This window comes from Oreochromis niloticus, linkage group LG2 (assembly GCF_001858045.2).
Source record: "Oreochromis niloticus isolate F11D_XX linkage group LG2, O_niloticus_UMD_NMBU, whole genome shotgun sequence".
NCBI classification, from domain to species: Eukaryota; Metazoa; Chordata; class Actinopteri; order Cichliformes; family Cichlidae; genus Oreochromis; species Oreochromis niloticus.
In genome coordinates this window covers 27261970-27276963 of record NC_031966.2, presented here as the reverse complement: position 1 = coordinate 27276963, position 14994 = coordinate 27261970, and the positions used below count along the sequence as shown (strand labels likewise).

The 14994-nt window shown below is 40.2% G+C and overlaps 1 pseudogene; it reads right to left on the bottom strand.

Annotated features, from left to right (window-relative positions):
• Positions 1 to 5381: 5381 nt before the first annotated feature.
• LOC109194894 (glucosamine-6-phosphate isomerase 1-like) lies at positions 5382 to 7683 on the bottom strand (annotated as a pseudogene).
• Between the last annotated feature and the right edge of the window lie 7311 nt (positions 7684 to 14994).

Sequence of the window (14994 nt, the reverse complement as noted above, 5' to 3'; positions counted from 1 at the left end):
GTTTCTCCTTCACTTTAAAAGGAGTTTTTCCTATCCACTGTCGCCTGGTGCTTGCTCAGAGGGGATTGTTGGGGTTTTCTCTCCTCTCTCTCTTTCATTCTTTCTATCCCCCCTTTTCCCCCTTCCCCTTCCCCTCCCTCCTTTTTCTTTTTTCACCCTCACCCCCCGACCAGTCCCGGCAGTTGACTGCCCCCTCCTGAGCCTGGTTCTGCCATAGGTTTCTCCTTCACTTTAAAAGGAGTTTTTCCTATCCACTGTCGCCTGGTGCTTGCTCAGAGGGGATTGTTGGGGTTTTCTCTTCTCTCTCTCTTTCATTCTTTCTATCCCCCCTTTTCCCCCCTTCTACCTTTTCCTTTACCCAATAAACACAATTGGTCACATTTTACATGTGTTTGAAAAATGTCTTCATTCAACAATAAATCATCTTAGGTATAAAAACAAGAAATAGGTAATAGCTGCATGTGTGTTTGTGTGTGTGCATAATATACATCCTTGTTTCCCAGAAAGAATTAATACTAGATGGATAGAGACAGGTTTTAAAGACTAGAAATGAAAACATGTGAGTCCTGTCTTTAAATAAAAATATATAATTCCCTATATTCCTATCTATTCCAAACAACGGTAGTAAGTAACAAAGTTTCAAATTTGTCTTTCACTTTGACTTTCACTAATGAAGAAATGTATTTCTATGATCTTACTCCATGGCCAGGTTCATACATGTGAAAGTCTCCATCCTGTGTCCTTCACTTATCTTTATCCAAGGTGTGAACTGTTCACAAATGTAGGACTCTTAATTTACTAACCATGAACAAGAGGTCAGAGTTCAAATGTGGCACGATACCTTAAATCTTTCTATGATACTTTCTGTATGTGGACCGGAAATGGGCAACACCGCATAGTCTGATTTCTTTTTTCAAGTAAGGAGTAAAGTAAAGGATTACTATTGCAAAAAAGGTAATTAGATTACTGTTACTTTCCCGTAAGCAGGCTACATTACTGCGTTACTAATCCTCGTCATTTTCTTCGTGAGAGTGTCTCATGACAATGACGTACGAGCATGCGACGTCCGTGGCAGCAACAGACGTGTGTAGATCAACAAAGGATAATATGGAGTGCAGGAGAGAGTACGACCATGCAGGGTTTAAAGCTTACTTTGAGTTTGATTCCGTAAAAAGAGACAAAAACATTGAAAACATACAGTAGTGAAGTTCTTAGCTCCCTGTTTTAGTTTTGTTGTCGTCCTCCCCGGTGTTCCTCTGACTCTCTTGGTATTTGATGCATGAATGCTTCCTCGGCTCAGCTCCCGTCCCCACACCCTGCCGACACTTTTTTAAATACTTCCATCACACCAACAGGCACTTTAGAATCACCAATTGACAAGCATGTCTGTGGACAGGCTCAAACCGGAGAGGTGATCAATGGACCACAGCGCTGCACACCCCTGGCAACTTTGGGGGTAAAGCCACTGGTTTGTGGTGGTTGCCAGGTGAAATCAGGGTCTGCTGCACCAAAAACATAATTGTGATTGCTTTGGTTGCAATCAGATTGCCATAGTCATCTGCAGTTTGCATGTTGGATGCCAATTACTCACAAAGCGGTGGGAAAAGTTGGGTTTGGTTTAGTTTCGCTCGCCCGGCTCGCTGTCCTGGTCGCTGGCTGACAGCTGCAGCGTGGTCAACTTCTGAAAAATTACATTTTCTTATGTTGCAAGTCTCAAATCTTGATTGCCTGGATCCATTTAGTGTTTTATCATATGTGCTTTAAGCAGTAAATCTCAGGTAAAATGAACTGTTCTATCTGCCGGGAAGGACACAAACACAGACCCAAGATAAACAAAGACTGGATACAGTCTTTATATTATCTGCATGTCGTTTGAAATCTACAAGACATGCTGACTCCATGTCTGTGTAGGTTCCTAGTCAATCAGGTCATGGTTGTCTTAAGAGAGGCAGCTGGACTCCTTTAAAACATTTCACTTCTCATCCAAGAGGTTTGTACAGCTTGAAAAACAAAAAGGTGGAGAGTCCCAGCTATTTAAACCCTAGTGAAGGTTGTTCTCTATGGAGGTGGTAGCTGACCTACCTACTATTAATCATGAGCTAAGGTTTGAAAAACCACATGTGTCATTACCAACAGGGGTTCCAAGTAAAACCACTGGCATCATGGGAGAGTGTCTGCGTCTAAATTTCACTCTTTCATGGATGCCAGCATATGCTTGTCAAATAAAGCCTGATTTTAGTTTAGTTTTCCTTCTATAAATAGAGATATTTCTAAACTGGAAATGTTCAAACTTCAAACTGGCGCAGAAAAACAATTCAAAGGGTATCCGGTCGTTAAGTGATGAGGTGACGAATCCTACTTCCGGGCCTAAAGTAGTCTGCGTGTAATATGGCTTTTGTGTTGTTTACATGTTTAATGTTTTGTATTTTCTTCTATTTAATCTCAAAAAGCTCCTAAAACAGTCAGTGATCACTGTTGACCTCCCTCGGCTTTTATTACCGCTAATCATTTATTTAAGCTCAGTTTTTAAAACCTTACGATATAACTACAGCACAGCCCATGCAGCAGTATATGAATGACTAACCGCGTATTGTGGATGGATTATCTCAGTTGTTCTCCTGGCTGAAGTTTGGTCCGTTTATAGCATCCTGCCATGCAATTACATTTGTTCCTGACCACTGAGAACCCTCATGTTAACTTGTATCGAGTGGAAAAAAAGTTAGCTTGTTTATATTATGCTAACATAGCTGTGTTGCTAGCGGTCACGTAGCACATCATTATATACCAGCTAGCCAAACTTCAGTAACCCTACAAACGTCACTGCTGTTTAGTTTTCTGTCTTCATTTATGTTGGAAGTGATAGCAGAGCTGTACGTTTTAATTTGTTTCCGAAACCCCGCAGTCAGGACATGCTATACTGTATTTAGATGGAAGCTAGCGAGCTAACTTGCTGCTAACTTCTAACTCCGTTAAATCCCATAAATTCCGTTTTCATGGATGCCTGGATGTTAAACTCAATTGTTACACCTGGTAGAGCAGAACGCTGATCATTTTATTAAAGATGAAAGACTTTAGACAGTTTTTCAACTCTCAGTAATGCAATAGTGATTGTTGGATATATGCACCTGCAGCGGAGTTTAGGCCCAGACACGGCTAGTGACGTCAGACTTAACGACCGGATTAAGTGTCTGATGGTTCAAATTACCTTGAAGGATGATCATTGCAGTATAGTGCAAAATGAAACACTGCATGTACATATTATACTAGAGAGTACCTGTGTGTAGTATGAATAACATAACCACCGCACCAGAGGTGTAAGCACCTTTTGCAAGGCACTCAAGGAAACCAATGAACAGCCTCAAAAATAAATGAACAGGTGGAGATGCAGACTGTATTTGCCAGGGCTGTGCAGAGACGTTTATAGGGGCGGGTGCTCAAAGCTAAAAAGGGGCAAATTGAACCAGGCTGAATAACAACAACACACATTCATCAAGAATCTAATATGGGATCACATCATATTATATCACTGTTGTGAGGCAAAGCAAACATAGCCTATGTTTTACCTGATGGGTACAATGTTGCTGTTGAGGGGTTGCTGCTGCTCCTGCTGCTGATAGTGCTGGAGGGCAGCGCTGTGTTGATCTGAGACTGTAGACATTAAAAAGTCCATAGGAGAGATGGTAGCTGATTAAATAAGTGTCATTAGATAATAACAAAATGCAAAGATTGGTGACAGCGCTTGGAACCATAAGGCAACAAAAACCTGAGAAATAAACTAGACTCTGCCTGTGAATCACTCTTTGCCTCTCTTCCTCCTTCCATCCCCTCATCTCATCTATCACTCTCCACTTGCTGTCCATCTGAGAACAAGGCACAACTTGCTATTGCAATAAACTATTATTTAATTATCTACACTTAACAACTCTTACACTTAATCTATAATAAAATGATGACAGAAAAATGTTATAGAAGCAAAACATTTCAGTTGTGCTTATTATTATTTTTATACTGGAATACCTCTCCAACAACTGGTACATGTGTTAATGTTACCTGTGCTCTTTGTAATCCAGCTGCTGAGGGATCCACTGCCTTTAGTAGCCTCACACAGCTCCTACTGTTTCCTCCTCATGTCCTTACCAGCCATGTCTGGACAATGTTATATTATGAGTAATAATTTAAAAATCCATATACATAAAACACACACAGTGACATTTTAGACCTTCTTCAGAATACTGTATATACTGTGGGCACAAGTTTCCATCATGGTGCTGATCCAGAATCCTTCCCTTATTATTTATTACTAGAGCTACAATAATAAAGCAATGAGGGGAAAAAAGTAATAAATTTGAAATAATGTATTTACGATGATTCCCATTGTTTCACTATCCACTCTGTGCAGGCAGAAAGCTTATTACATTTTTAAACTGTAGAGATACAATAATTTTGCTGCTGTAAAATCAGCATTTTGTCTTATTTAAAATATAAATCTAATATAATCTGTTTCTTAATGTATGTTCTTTAAAATACAGTGTGTTTTTTAAATATTATAATTATAATAATCCATTATTATGTGGACATGCACATTAGATCGTTTTAAGTGAAATATAAGCCCTCCAGAAAGGCAGGAAAAGCCCTGTAACTTACTTTAAAACTAAATATGTTCCCTAAAACGGTGGACAGAGCTACAGACCCATGACAGCCTTACCCAGTGAGCCAGCAGCTATGACCAGCACTACTTGTGCAGTAAAGGACAGGTAATGTTTGTTGCGCTGTTGCACACACAGCACGCTCATTTGTTTCAGTTCGTCAGTTGCCACAAGACAGCTTACCAACGTGTACGTAATAAGCTAATACTCCTGTGTGCTTTAGACTACAGTGTGCGCTGTACACCTGCTTACTGGTTTTGTCGCATCAGTCTGTGTGTCTGAGGTAATTTGTGTTTCTCCTACAGCTCCGGACCGCAAAAAATGCACATGTTCTTTGTGAGCTCGTTCCCGGCTCGTAACCAGTGCGTTCTGCCGTCAAGGGCGATCATTGGTTAATGGTGATCATGTGATGCAAGCCAGATCCTTTTATTTAGCAAAACTGTGATTAATAGTTAAATATTATTGTTGAGGGGCACAGACAGGACTCCGCACGCACACACACATTAAAAAAAAAAAAATTAAAATCTTTTTAAAAAATTGCCTCAACAAAAGGGCACTTTGGGCACCCATCAGGAAAGGGGCGGGTGCTCAAGCCCCTTCTGCCCCCCCCTCTGCACGTGCCTGGTATTTGCAGATTACAGCTCCACCACAAATCAAACTTCCATATTACAGCGAGACTGCTCAGCAAGGAAAAATAGTCAATCTCAGTAAGACTGAATGAAGACAGACTAAAAATTAATTGCAGGCCCACTTTAGTGTTTAAGTAGTACAAGAAACAAACAAACAAGAAAACATCCACAAATATTTCTGAAAATGTTTTTTTTTTTTAAATTTCAAATATTGTATAGCAAGAAAAAACTGCAAATGTCAACACATTTTTTTCTCACTCTTAACTAACTGAAGCCTGTCATTGACTACCAAAAAAAACAAATTGGTACTCTCTTTATGGCCAGACACATGCCAGCACTTTTAATTTTGCTTCTATTTAACAAAATAAAAATGCAGACATAAGTGTACACATTAGTTTTTGACTGCTAGTGAAAATTGTTTTCTTTACAAATAACTCTCTCGCTGAGCTAACACAGCCAATCCCTCGGACACGTCCTGGTGGCTTTTCCTTGTCTGTATTTTACAGTTACACATACTCAGGAGATCCAGTGAGATTAATTCTAGGTAATAATTATACTGTAGTTCACCCTGCAGCAATATCACTTTCAGTTACCTGGTACACCAGGTACAATAAAATATGCTATTTTATAACTAAATCACAGATTTGTACTCTTATGTGGCCTTCCCAAGTTTTACAGCTTCATTAGCAACATCTCACTATCATGACAATCCTTTAACCACTAAACGACAATGAAGAGTGATGAGGAATTGTTTACGTGTTTTATGAAAGTACCTACAATACTAAATTATACTACAAATAAACTGCACAAATTTTAAAATGTATTAAAAAAAAATCCAATTTAAATTTTCAAAATTAAAAGTATTCATTCAAGTGAAAAATTCCCCGCCAGTGTTATTCTGCATTATCATGGGCTCAGCTGAAATACTTACTATGTTTTTGTAAATCCAGCTCATTAAATGTGGGCCTCACAGACAGCAACTAAAAACATATTATTTTATAGAATATGAAGAACAGGCAACAATTTTCCAATCTTCTACAGTGCCCACTCCCAACGTCAGCGCCATGGTGGGGACTTTTGAGAGGTCGCCATCAAAGAATCGGGCATTGGCCATAATGGTGTCCTTCGCCAGCGTCTTCACCCTGGTCCTGGATACCAGACTTGAACCAGGCTCATTAAATGCAATGTGGCCATCAGGTCCAATACCTGACACAGAACAAGAAGAGGGGGTTTAATTGCTTTGCAATCATTTATTACAGGGCAGAAGAAAATAAATGTGTGGCTGACTGGCTGCAGTATTTTCACTCTTATCTGTGTGCCCTCCTGACCTCCAACAAACAGCTGAATCCCCCAGCAGCTGTTATCTTCTTCTCAAAGGCATCACACTCTGCCTGCAGGTCGGCAGCGTTGCCATCGAGGATGTGCGTGTTCTCTGCTTTTATATCTATGTGCTTGAAGAAGTTATTCCACATGAAGGAGTGGTAGCTCTCAGGATGATCTCTGGGAAGTCCTATAAAAGGAGTTTATGACAGGTTCTTATGCAAGACCAGAGCTTGGAAGAGTCCCTCACTCTGTATGCTTAATGGCACAATAGAGAACAATCAGGACCTACCTACATATTCATCCATGTTGAAAGTCTTCACGTACTGGAATGATAGAGCTCCATTTTTGTAGTATTCAATCAGCTTCTTATAACAACCTAAAGGGGTGCCTCCTGAAGACGGGCAGAGAAAGCAACAAAGGAGTGAGAGGAGGAAACGTAGGCTGCACATTAAAATCATGCAAATCTAAATACATGTGCTAAATGCTACATCACAGGGTTGCACGTTGCTCTTACCTGTAGGGAGTCCCAGAGTGAAGTATTTGTTGGGGCCAGGGCTGAACTGCAAAATCTTGTTTCTAATGTACTTTGCTGCCCATTCGCTTGCCTGGTCGTAGTCATTCAGGATGATGAGCTTCATGGTCCTGCAGAAGCCAAAATAGTGAGAAATGAACACGTTGCTTGTCTAAACAACTTCAGAGTCTAAGAAGATCGGCTCAAAACACTCCTTATCAGACTTTAGACTCATCAATAAAAATCAGTCACAAACAGAGCAGTTGGAGCTCCGAGGTTTCCGAGTGTCGGGGGAAATCTCCCAAATAGAAGGCTGCCAAAGTAAAACAGAGACACAGTGAGACAATATAATCAATCACATGTACATGGGTGAACGTCTCAGAAGAGAGTCACACAGTGTACTTCTTTATTCGTGCATTCATAGTCACTGGTGACAACAGTGAATATGTCTATTCATAGGCAGAGGAATGTTAGTGCGTAGGGAGTGAAGATAAGAGTGGTTGAGGTGTATGTGTGTGTGTTGTGAGATTCAGAAGGACGCAGCCCTTCTTCTTGTTAGAGAGCGCAGATAAAAGTATCCAGCTCTCCTCTTCCTGCTTGTTCAGCTATTATCGCTGTGAGAAAGAATTTATAACACAGTCTTGTAGTGGACAACAGTCTAAGTCATCAAAAGGTCAACATACAGTATTCTATCATATGCAAACTTATATCATTAAAAGCTTATACTGACTACTAAGTACAATTTTCCATTGACATTCCCTCCTGTTGTCAGTATAACTTTCAAGTGAGATATCAGTATGTAACATCTTGTTGTACAGTTTCTACACCATCATTAATCACACAAAGTCTTCATGCTCCAACAGGTCGGGGTCATCATCATCATCATTTGTCACGGCTATGTATGCAGCAACAGTGGAAACAATTATACAGTTAATCATGAGTTTTAGACATGGCAGGATACATGTTACAAAAACACAAAATAAAAGTGAAAATACAAAAAGGGATAAATAGAATAAATAAGAATAAGAATACAAAGGAATTACAAGTATTTCAAGTATTTCAAGTATTGAAGTCTACTGCACCGTTGGTTTTTAACAAAAAGTATTGCACAGTGAAAAGGGAGTAGTAGTCTTTTTAGCAGTCACTTGTATTATTTACATAATCCTGATTTTGGGCCTGCTGGATCTGTCTCAAGGCGTTCAGGGCATCAGTCATGTTTGATGAGTGTACATTGTCTGATGTGTGTATGTGTCATTTCTCACTCAATCAACAAGTGCACGTCTGTTCAGGTGTGTGTTTCTCTTCATTTTGAGTCAGTGTGTGTAGATGTGTATGTTTGTGTATGTTGGCGTGTTTATCACTTTCCTGTTCTGGTGTTTTGGGTAAACCACGGCCTGAAGCGTGCCCTGGGGTCCTGTGGCTGCACTGCAGAGACATCTCTTCGTCGTCGAGTCCTCGTGGCGTTTCCCGTAGTTATTCTGAAGGTGTGGTCAGAGATGAAGATTGGGGCGCAGATGCCAGTCCATCCTGGGGGCAGTATGAAATAGGCACGTCGTCCACACAGCCAGGCCATTCCTTGCACCCAGTAGGTGCCATTAGAGGGGTTGGCTGTGTTCACAGGGGCACCTTCTCCGTTTCCAGCGGTCCGATTACAATTAGTGGTGTTTCCCAGCGGTCTGTTACCGTTGTCTTGTCGGTAGCACATGGAGTGGTTCTTCCCTGGGGTTTGGTCCAAGAACACTGGGAAGTGAATGGATGTGTTCCGGTTCGTCACGTTGAAGTTGATCCAGAAAAGTTGATCACACGTTCCATTGTCAAGTCCAGCGTCTTCAATGGTGATTATCTCGTGTTGGGGTGGTCCCTGAAAGATACTAAGGAAGTTAAGCGAGTAGATGGTAGATGAGCTTGTCTCGTTGATGATGATTTTATTATGCTGATAGCCAACACCCGAAAAGCTGGCGGCACGTTTGGCTTGTGTTTTATTCTTTATTGTCCTCGAAAAGTGCGAGGAGTCCTGCTAGGAGCAGGAGGACAACTGCTAGGACGGCGAGTGTCTTCATGACAGCCAAACACACCTAGATCCTCGGTGAGTAGACTACTGGCGAGAAGTAGAGGGCGGGATATACCCAATCAGCCCTCTCTTCACCAGGTAGATCACCAGAAGGTAGGGGTGCTGGAGTCTATGAGTCTGGGCTGTCACTCACTTTCTTGCAGTGACTTTGGTGAATCCAAGATGGTCTCTCTGCTATCTTACAGGCGGTTGGTGTGGTGATAAGCACTTGGTATGGGCCTTCCCAGCGGGGCGAGCTCCAATTCTTTCTCTGGAGAACTCGAATCAGGACCCAATCACCTGGCTTCAACCTGCAAGATACTGGAGAAGATTCAGAAGGCAGTTTATTGTTCAAAACAATATCTTTGTTTTCTAGTAGCTTCGACATCCATTCTGCTAGTGTGGTCTCTCTGATTGATTTATCTAAAGGTTCACTTGTGATTGGCAGTGGAAATGGTCTGCCATAAATGATTTCAAAAGGCGTAAGTTTTTGTGAACCTTGTGTTAATCTCATCCACATTTTTACTAGGCCTATGCACTCTGGCCACGGCCTTCCTGTTTCTTCCATACATTTTCAAAGTCTCTGTTTTATTGTGCCGTTAGTTCTTTCCGCTAATCCTGCACTTTGCGGGTGATAAGCACAGTGATTTTTGATGCTGAATCCTAGTGCTTCAGAGACTTTGCTGATTACCTCATTGACAAAGTGTGTCCCATTATCTGATCTTATCAGAGTGGGGATGCCATATGTTGGAATAAAATGGTTACATAAGCATTTTGCTGAAGTTTCGAAATTTAGAGTGTAAACTGTTTTGGAGATTATATCTCCTATCCCTCCTGTTGACGCATGGAGAGTAACTCCATGTGTCACTAAGGCTGCTGTTTTGTGTAGAGATTTTGGAAGTATTGGTTTTCCTTCACAAATCATCAAGTCATCTCTTAGTTGCGCTCCGCATTTCAGCCATTTCTTTTGCTCAGCTGTGGGAGCTGCTTTTTGTTCATCCTTTGTCAGTAAAATTGTTTCCCTTTGTAATTTCATAGTCATTCTTCTGATGTGCTGCACACTTGCAAACTGCTAAATGTCGCATCACATGAGGAGTTTCCTCCCATGTAAACAGATGTGTGCCATGATAAAACCTTCTCCACACACTAGAAACAAAAAACTAATTTCAACCGTTGTTACATCTTATTCACTTATTTTATAATACAGTTATTTTTTCAAATCTAATATCAATCAACTAATTTGCATATCAGCTTATAATGCGCTAAGTTGACAGGTCAACAGAAATGCACGTTCAAAAGATTATCACAAAAGAGAATTTCCTCCATACAGTAAATTACTTGTGTTGCATCAATCAAGCAGAAAGCATCTCACAATTTATTGTATTACCAACTAAATTTATTGTCTGATTACTGCTTGGTCATACCAGACTCTCAGCTGTGTCTTTATTTTTCCTTCTCTGTTTTCACAAACGTTTCACCTATTGTCCTGCAAGCTGGAGAGTTAAATGTCAGTAGTGGGTAAATTCAGCAGTTGATAACAAAACTATTAAGTTTTTCCTGTTTAGCACCAATGTGAGATATAGAGGCGCACATATAGTGTGTGCTCTAGTGTAAGCTGCTCTTCATTGCATGTATGTGTGTTAGTACGCTTGCATGCAGGGCCTCTGGGCCTGTCTCACCCAAAAGGGCATTTTCTTAACAGTTGCCTTTCACTCGCGTGTGTTAAGAAAGGCAAATGTGCTTGTAGCAGTTGTGAGATTATTATGCTGTCATATATTACATTATACCTGTAATCAAAATGAGTGAATCATGATACTGCTGTAGGCCACATCATACTTCTTGTGTAATCAGTATGTAGTTTTAGTTTGCATCACACTTCTTAGTTAAAGAATTTGAAGATCATTAGATTATTAGATAGGTTGTATTATCCTATACTGCTGATTTACTGTGAGTGAGTTACACTGTTTCATGACATTTCATACTGCCGAGTTATGAAGAGAATATTGTATTCAGAGAGTAGGGGCCTCTCTCTCTTTTTTTCTTCTTGTGATAGTAAAGAGAACAGAGCACATGCCACGGGAGCGTCACCCCCACCCTTGGTGGAAGCAGAAAAACAGGGAGCCAAGGTCATAACTCAGGCTCACAAAGAGTCAGAAAGAATGTGAATACTTAGTTTTGTGGCTGTGGCGCATTTTGTATGGCTTCTTTTCTTTGTTTAGTAGCTTTCTGCCTTCACCTGAGGGTGTGCCCTAAGCATGTGACTTCCGGTCTCCATAATTGGAGTTTATTTAAAGATAAATAAGATGATTCATATATTGCTCGCAGATCATGCACTAAATGGTATTTTGCAGTATTAGCTGTCTTCACCACTTAAACAAAACATCACTCTTTGTTTTATTATCATTATTATTATTATTATTATTATTATTATCCTGTCTCAAACAGAAAATGAAATTGTAGTTGTTCTTGGCTGAGAACACAAAACCTCTCTCTTTTTTTTTTTTTCTTCTTTTTTTTTTTCAAACAAGAAACTAAGTTTTAATTTTTCATCCTTGTCACATAAAACAAAACAGACAACCCAGCTCTCAGCTGGCTCTGGACTTATCATCATCAAGGACACATGGTGAGAGCTACTTCAGAAGTTACAGTGCTCATCACTCAAGCAACATTTCAAAAAAAGGAACAAAAAACAAAACTCAGCACACTACACAGAGAACAACAACAATACACAACTGAAGGTGTTGTTCTTGTTTGTTCTCCTTGAATTTAGAATAAAGTTATTACATCTGCATTAGTAAATCATATGCCTAATCATTATGTGTCACTGTGATCCACAAGTATGATCACAAATTTATTCATTTTTCAACCCAACAAAACAAACAAACAAAACAAAAAACAAATTGCCTATGGCATCAAGGTTTTGCGTTCATATTAATTGAGTGTAAGCTGCTTTCTTCATTGCAAGTATTTATTACAATACGGTTTAATTCATGCATCTTATCACTGAGTTCTAAATTCAACCTATCTCCTCACACACACACGGTTTCCTGTCACCGACAGGCACACATTTCCTGTTTCTGCAGACTCTGTCTTTCATTGTATTTATAGTCTAAAAACCCTCTTTAATTCTACTAAAAACAATCTAAATCCCTTGATCTAAAACGATACACCTTTATTTCACACACACTTTTAAATTGAGCTCTTTCAGACATCAGGAATCATCACACACACTGCCTTTCTCTCAAACTTCCACTTGTTCACACACTCTACTATGAACCTTTGTAGTGTTATTATTATTTATGTTTTATTATTTTGTACAAATCACACCCAATCACTCAAACCTACTACTCACAGCATTCACACAGTTAAAATCACTCAAAATATGCTTTCATACGAGTATTTCAGACATGCTTTTCAAGATATATAGAGGTCACTCACTGTACATCCACAGTAATGAATTCAAACTCTATTTATACAATTGTAGTGAGCAAAACCAGCATCTCCATGCACGTCACCGCTCCTCATTAGCTTGGTAGTGTCCACATATTTAATTCAGCTTCTCAATCTTGTAGCTTTAGCTGTTGTATACAGGGTTTGGCTCATTAGTTGTTAGTATAGGTTTGCTCTTCATCTTAACAAAGTCTCATCTAAGATGACAGGTTTACAAGCAGGTCAAGTGTCTCTATGCACCTGATTAGTGTAGTTATTTCCTTATTTTCTTCATCTCCTATATCATTGTACTGAGTTGAGCAAACCTTAAGCTTGAATCAGACTACTTTAACAATCTTCCACCTCACATCATAACTGACTGAGGTGCCTCTTCATATTAATATATTTATTATTAATGTTATTATCTTTTTATATAACAGCAATAGTATATTACAATATTTATTTATATTTTATTTGCATCCATCGAGGGATGGGGGTGATCTGCAGTTTCACCCCTCCCAAGCTGGAGACATTTTCCTTTTCACACACTTTCCTTGGCTGAACAATGACAAACCTTAATATACCTTATACATCTCTCTATTTCATTTAATATGTGTTGTGTGAGTATGTATTTCTTTCATTCTATTCATTCTGGGCATGGTCTTCATCCTAACTATGTTTCATTGTTAAACCTTCTGTTAATGATTTCACACTGGTGTGCCCTGATGCAGATTAACTATCAAGGTATCACTTGAGTACTTTAAGCTTTTGGGCTTTTGGTTAATACTGTTTTGCATGCTCCAGTATCACAAAGCATGGTCACTGGTTGACCGTTGACATGGATGGTTACTGTGGGCTTATGCTCAGATCCTAGGAGTAACTGTTCTATATGAAGATTTCAGTTTCTCCCTCCCCTTCCCGTTCTAGTCACTTACTCTGGTCTTCACTTCTATTCCTGCAATCTCTTGCAAAATGCCCTTCTTTTCGGCAGTTATAACAACGGTTATCTCTATCATTCCTGTCCTTCTTTCTTCCTTAAAATCTACATTTCTCCTTCTTTTATTGCCTTAAAAATATTGTAGCTCTTGAGAGCCGTTTTATTTTCTTTTTTGGATCTTTTCAGTATTTATTTCTGCCTGTAAGGTTTCTTTTAGTTTTGTTAAAGCGGAGGGCTACACTTTCCCTCCCATGTCGGGCATTTTGTTTTCTTAGGATTTCTCCATCTACATGCACTAATTTGTCCGGCGCCTGGACATTTCTTTTCTAACCACTGCTCGTCAGCAGTGAGTTTTGTTGTTTATTACCCATTATTAGTTATGCTTCTTTTAGCGCTTAGTAATACACACACACCTGCGGCGCTTTCACTGGCACGAGAACAGAGAGAGGTGGCTGACACGCCCTTCTACTTTTGAGCTATTCTCAAAAGCAGTGTCGACTTTATGTGATAAAACACGACCTTCCTCTCAGTTCACCAGTACTTCAGCGACCAACAGTAAACAAATCAGTGGAATAGTTCAGCCTCCTTATTGTGCTGTAAAATCAACTTATTCCACTACAAAAATAGACAATAAAAGACAGACAGTTTCAACGCGCGTTCACGCTACCAGCCTCTTAAGGCGAGCGTACTGCTTCCAGCCACTGTGGGCGAGCTAGGCCTTTTTACCCTTTCGGGGAGCTACCAATCACTTATGACGAGCTCAATCTTTATTTTAGTGCTTCCAACCCTCTGCGGGCGAGCTGACTACCAGTCCTCAAGACGAGCTTAATGCTTCCAGTCTCTCTTGGACGAGTCTATTTCTTTTAAGTTTCGTTTTTGCGCAAACCTTTATTATCTCAAAGTAGTCTGTCTTACCTTGGCGCTGGTTTCTTCAGATGCACCTGATCAGCCCCGATGGTGCGGACCGCTTGTAAAACGTTGACCAAGACCCGAATTCACGCTCTTGGGTTTTATCACACACCTAGTGCGTGAGCTGCCGGCAGACTTCAACGTGGGCTTCTCGCACGACGGGACCTGGTGAGGCGCCTTCTGTGAGAGCTGCTTTAAATAGGCTGTCTCATCTGGCTCGAAGGACCAAGAAATGTCGGGGAAATCTCCCAAATAGAAGGCTGCCAAAGTAAAACAGAGACACAGTGAGACAATATAATCACATGTACATGGGTGAACGTCTCAGAAGAGAGTCAACAGTGTACTTCTTTATTCGTGCATTTATAGTCACTGGTGACAAACAGTGAATACGTCTATTCATAGGCAGAGGTGTTAGTGCGTAGGGTGAAGATAAGAGTGGTTGAGGTGTATGTGTGTGTGTTGTGAGATTCAGAAGGACGCAGCCCTTCTTCTTGTTAGAGAGCGCAGATAAAAGTATCCAGCTCTCCTCTTCTGCTTGTTCAGCTATTATCGCTGTGAGA